At 39.9% G+C, this 6,109-nt stretch overlaps 1 non-coding gene across 1 annotated transcript; it reads left to right on the top strand.

Moving 5' to 3' along the window:
• The first annotated feature begins 5,713 nt into the window (after nt 1-5,713).
• LOC128291954 (small nucleolar RNA R71) lies at nt 5,714-5,819 on the top strand. Its single transcript, XR_008281938.1, has one exon. It is a non-coding gene; the product is annotated as a small nucleolar RNA R71 (small nucleolar RNA).
• The last annotated feature ends 290 nt before the right edge of the window (nt 5,820-6,109 follow it).

Below are 6,109 nucleotides of genomic sequence, written 5' to 3'. Positions count from 1 at the left end.
TTTAGGTTACGGGTATAGATACAAGCTGAAGAGATAAAGGTTAGAATTGAGATAATTTCAATATATTACCCCACTATCAAAAACTTAATCACTGAATGACAAACAAATATCTAAAACTATATTACATGAGCTCATGACAACTTTAACTTACTGAGAATTACAATAATAATACTGAGTTTTTTTTAAGAACAAATCAAGTTAATACAATATAGAAATCATACTTCCTGATTCAGTAACAAAAAATGGTGAACATAGTGAGGTAACAATATTAAAAATAATCCCAAAAAAAAGGGTAAATTAAGTAAGAGGATTTCAACAATAATGGGTTAATGGGTTAATGATGAGGGTTAATTAATATAAAGGGTTAGTAGGCTCAAGGGGGTTTACTAAGGGTTGAATTATGTGGGAAGGCTTTTTATGGAGTAAGTGGGTTAAATCCTAAGTGCCTTTATCATCTTAGTATATCAAATCATACGTGTGATCTCGACATGTATAATTGAAGCAAGTTCTAGAATAACAATTCAATGTTGACACACTCAAACCACAAAAGAAGTGAGCAAGAAAGAAAGCTATATGCTCAAAAGGCTAAAAAATCTCACCAAAAATTTGGGTTTTTGATGTCATTCATGTATACTTAAGATTTCAAGATAATATCTCAATTTAGGAAAATAATCTAAAAATTTTAGTTCTCAAAATATCAATTTATCATGCTCGATTCTCTAATGTCCTAAATCAAATAATCATGCATAATTCCCATGGTCTAGTTCATGACATATCAATAATAATTATAGATCAATTAGAATTCATTCGATCAATATTATGAGAAAATCACTTAAGCACAAGATCAAATTCAGGGATTTGAGAATAATGCAAAAAATTAGGCATCATGTTTATGTTCACCCCCCCACACTTAAGATGTACATTACCCTCAATGTACAAAGATAGATTATTCAAAATAAAGAAAATCATAATAGGGAAGGAGGTGAAACTCCTTGTTATATGGATGTGGAGCTTAATTCTGAGGCTGGAGTGTTTAGGGGAAAGTGGTAGCTGCCACTGTTCTTAGCTAGATGAAGAAATTCAGTCGTTGAACTTGGCACTCGTGAGGTATTGTTTCCCATTTGTTTCCCCATTCCGTAAAATATTCCTAGCAACTATGCTTGGAAGTCTGTAGAATCATGAAGAGCTTATTAAGAGTTGGTGTGGAAGAGAGTGTAGTGGGATTACTTGTTAGAGATACCAAAAAAATGAAGAAGTAAAATTTACTAATATAGATATGTCTTTCAAAAGAAAATAACAAAATTGAAATGAAAAATAAAAATAAAAAGATAAGAGGATTCAATAATCCTCGTCAGTGGGGCCCTCAAATGGTGGCGTTGGAGTAGCGATGTGGAAGTGCTGGCATAGTTGCTGCATCATGGCCTGCATGTCATCCATCTGTCTATCACGTCGCCGATCTCACTCGTGAATCATCTCGAACTATGTAGTGCAATACTGCTCGAAGTGAGCGAGTCGATCGAAAAGGTGTGCCAATGAAGCAGCCGCATGGACTGGTCGCTCCCTAGGTGGCGTGGTAGAAGGCTCCTCATGCTGTGGGGGACATCATCAGGAATGTCCTCCAGATCCTCTTTGTCAATGGCTTGAGTGAGACGGTACTGAGAAGGATCCGTCCCACATTGGCGCTCGATCATCCTCATGTGTAACATAGTCGTGATGCCCTGTGGGGACATCTGACCGATCAGTGTAAGCACTGATGACTAGGCCACAATGTTGAAGAGACTAAAGTGTCTGGTAAGATGCGTCATGTAGGGGCCGATAGAGATTACTCCCTTCTGATGCTGCTCGGTCTGATGGCAAATGGCAAAAGCGATGAAATATGCCAAGTCAGTCACGTGTGCATTCACAATGCACCATAAATAGTAGGCGTCGTGGGTGTTGACAACACCGGTGCTCTCTCTCTTTTTGGTTAAGGTGTGTGCTAATATGGCATGGAGATATCATAGGGAAGGGGCGAGAGCTGAGGCCTTCGAGCGGCTGGGGTCGTAGGTGGAAGAGAGTGGTGCCAAACCTTTCCAGCACAAGGAGGGAGAAATGTGGATATTGCATGGTAGTGCATTCATGTCCTCCTTTTCCATAAACTCATCGGTGTAAAGTCCCAAAGTGACTCCAAACTCTGGGACACTCATCGCGTGAACTAGACCGTCTAATCAGAAGTGAATGGTGTCGGGGTCGTAATTGTTCGTCATCACCACCTGTAAATGAAAAGTAGAGCATAATTCTAAATCTAGCTCTAAATAAGTGGGCTCGATAATAGCGAAGAACCGTCCCCATGGGTATGTGGACAAGAGGGCGTGGATGGCATCAGCTAGCTAGACTTGCTCTACGGCAGCCCAGTCAATGCAGCGACCTGTAGTGAGGGGCCGCGCGCGTAATATCTAAAATAGCTCCTCCTGCGAAGCTTGCGAAAAATCAAGGAATGGGTGCCAAACTTCGGTTGTAGCATGTACTGAGGACGAACCCGATCCCCTACATCTCTTTGAGGATGGGACCGCAGCCTTCTTGCCTCTCGATGATGACATAATGTACCTGAAAATGTATGAGCATTGATATAGTAGTTCCAAATGTGTTAACATTTACCGATATCAAGTGAGAGGTGAAAATTTTATATGATTATTCAAGAACATGTACTGAAATAAAAAATGCATCATTGGTTAAGCAAGAATCCTAGAACTAGTATATGCTATTTTGTAGTTTAAACAATTCAAATATAGAAAATACTAAAGCAAATTCCTAACTTAATTAGAACAAATTGGTAATATTAACAATACCTTTGTAAAGCATATAGAATACTAATGTAGCAACACAAATTGGAAAAACAAGGTTGAGAAAGTGAACTAAAAATTGCTGTAGGGCGGCGCACGGGCGTGTTGGTGGAGAGTACATGCGTGTGGCATGGGTGTTCAGCCTTGTGGAGGAAAAATGGAGGGAAAAGAAAGGGGAAAGTGAGGATTAATTCAGGGGGAGTGAAATTTAGGGTGGTTTGAGGGTTGGGGAAGTAAGAATCTGGGTAATGGTGGCCGGAATAGGGACTAGGGAGTGAGGAAGGGGAGATTTCGACTAGGGTTTTGAAAGGAAGAAGAAAATGAATAGTGATTTGCTTATATAGGGGAGGTGCACACGGCCTAGGGCCACGCCCGTGTACTATGAAAACGAGCCCATGTTTTTTGAATTTTTCAATTTAGGTCGTGCCCAGCTACTATCCTACACCCATGTGTCTTGGGCTTGTGTGGCACACGGCCATATCGCACGATCGTACCTAGCCTTGTTCGCTTCTCCCACACCCGTGTGTTAAGGTACCATGCCCATGTATTGTTGTCCATGATTTAATGGTACAGACGTACCTCATACCCGTGTCGAAGAAATAGAATCGAGCCTTGCCCCTGTCACGCCCGTGTTTTTCCATTCCTACGTCCGTGTTCACATATCAAGTTCACCCACGGCCATGTCGCACGGCCGTGGGGATTTATCGCATCCCGTGTTTTGGAGAGATCATGTCTTACTTCCACACAACCGTATCGCATGGCCATGTCTCTTCCCCTGTTTGGCCACGGTCTTAAGCATGCCCGTGTACCTGGCCGTGTGTGTTGAAAAACTTTGCAATTTCAAAGATAAAGTTAATGATTTTAAAATGTTAGATATTAAAAATAAAGAAATCAAAATATATTAGTGCTCGGGTTGCCTCTTGAGAAACGCTTATTTATAGTCTAAGCTCGACTTACCTCTCTAGTGAATGGTTAGGGTGGTTCGAGGAGTTTATACTCCTCATTCCTGCTATTCACCTCATTAAAATAGGGTTTTAATCGGGTGTTGTTTACCTTAAAAGTGCCGAACTTTGGGTGACTCACCTGCACCGTACCGAATGGAAAAATACTGAGTATCGTAAGAGGGATTTCCTCATTCAGTGTGGTAGTGACAATGTGGGGATCTGCGACATCTAGTAAGAATTTATCGCCAACCTTAAGTTGATTAGGAGAGGTATCGGGCTTATTTTGGCGTAGTTTCGGTTTATCATGTGCTCTCGGTTTGTGTTCTCACCATTCATCTAGCTCCTCTATCCGTAGCCTTCATTCTTCATGAATGTGTCCTCTATCATCCTTGGAACATGGCTCGTGAACATCTTTGAAGCTTAATTTCTACAAAGTCATATTGTCAATTTTAGTAGATTGGTGTGGGCTATTACCTTCAATGTTCAATGTGATGCCAAAATTACGAGCTTGAAGTGTGATCGTTTCGTCTCCCACACGAAGTGTAAGCTCACCTGTGCCAATATCAATAATTGTTTTAGCAGTTGCTAAAAGGGCCTCCCTAAAATCAAAGGGGTGTTATTATCTTCTTCTATGTCTAGAATAATGAAATCAACGGGAAATATGAACTTATCTACTTTCACGAGTACATCTTCAATAATACCCCTAGGAAATCTTATAGTTTTATCTGCCAATTGAATGCTCATCCTAGTTTGTTTAGGTTTCCCAAGACCTAGTTGCTTAAACATTTTGTAAGGCCTTACTTTAATACTAGCCCCTAAATCAGCTAACGCATGACGTATATCTAAACTACCAATTAAGCAAGGAATTGTAAAACTCCTTGGATCTTTCAATTTGTGGGGTAGCTTATTCTGTAGAATAGCTGAGCAGACTGCGTTTAGCTCCACATGCGATGCTTCGTCCAACTTCCGCTTATTTACTAAAATCTCTTTTAAAAATTTCATTGCATTTGGCATATGCGACAAAGCTTCAATAAATGGTAAGTTAATATGTAATTTTTTCAAAAGTTTTAGGAATTTACTGAATTGTTCATCTTAGCGGTCTTTCCTTGTCGCGTTAAGGTATGGCACACGAGGTTTATATTCGATAGTCACTGATTTGTTTCTATTTTGATTTACCTCATCTCTCCCTTTGCTTACCACTGTTTCTTGCCTCGGTTCTGGTTCAAGCTCAACAATTCCTTCGTCATTTTGGATATTAATTGCATTGAGTTGTTCCCTTGGGTTGGGTTCAGTGTTACTTGGCAAGCTACCTTGTGGTTGTTCGGATATTAGTTTGGAAAGCTGGCTTATCTAAGTCTCGAGTCCTTGGATCGATGCTTGTTGATTTTTAAGTGCTGTCTCGATATTTTGGAAACGGGTTTCTGACATTGATAAGGTGGCTGTTGAAAACCCTGAGGATTTTGTGGCTTTTGATTCCCTTGACCACCCCAGGAGAAATTTGGGTGGTTCCTCCAACCTGCATTATAAGTATTACTGTATGGGTTATTTTGAGATATAAAGTTATTGTTACCCATATAGTTGACTTGTTCCTATTTGGTTGTAGGATTGAAGGATTGATAGTCTGTATGCACACCTCCTCCACTTGAGTCACACCTCATTACTGGATGTACCTACATAGAACCAAGTAAACCATCAATCTTTTTATTGAGAAGTTTTACCTGATTTGACAGCATAGTAACTGAGTCGACGTTATAAACACAGGTTGTTTTTGTTGGCTTTGTCCTCATAACTTTCCACTGATAGTTATTCAGTGACATCTCTTCTATAAACTCATAGGCATCTTCTGGTGTTTAATTGTTAATGGTTCCGCCAGCAGCCGCGTCAACCATTTGTCGAGTCGAGGGATTCAGACCATTGTGAAATGTTTGTACTTGTAGCCAAAATAGTAACCCATTGGGAGGGCACCTTCTCAATAAGTCCTTGTATCTCTCCCATACATCGTAAAGTGTTTCTAAATCCATCTGCACAAAAAAAGAGATATCATTATGTAATTTAGCCGTTTTAGCCAGTGGATAGTATTTTAGTAAAAAATTTTTAGTCATTTGCTCCCAAGTAGTAATTGACCCTCGTGGTAACGAGTTCAACCATTGTTTAGCGTTGTTCCTCAATGAAAAAGGAAATAACCGAAGACAAATGGCGTCATCAGAAATGCCATTGATTTTGAATGTATCGCAAAATTCCAGGAAATTTGCTAAGTGAGCGTTGGGATCTTCATCCTGCAAACCATCAAACTGAACAAACTGCTGTATCATCTGAATAGTGTTAGGTTTTAATTCAAAAGTA

Source organism: Gossypium arboreum, chromosome 4, assembly GCF_025698485.1.
Source record: "Gossypium arboreum isolate Shixiya-1 chromosome 4, ASM2569848v2, whole genome shotgun sequence".
Taxonomy (NCBI): domain Eukaryota; kingdom Viridiplantae; phylum Streptophyta; class Magnoliopsida; order Malvales; family Malvaceae; genus Gossypium; species Gossypium arboreum.
The sequence above is the reverse complement of the archived record's forward strand: the minus strand, read 5'-3'. Positions and strand labels throughout refer to the sequence as shown.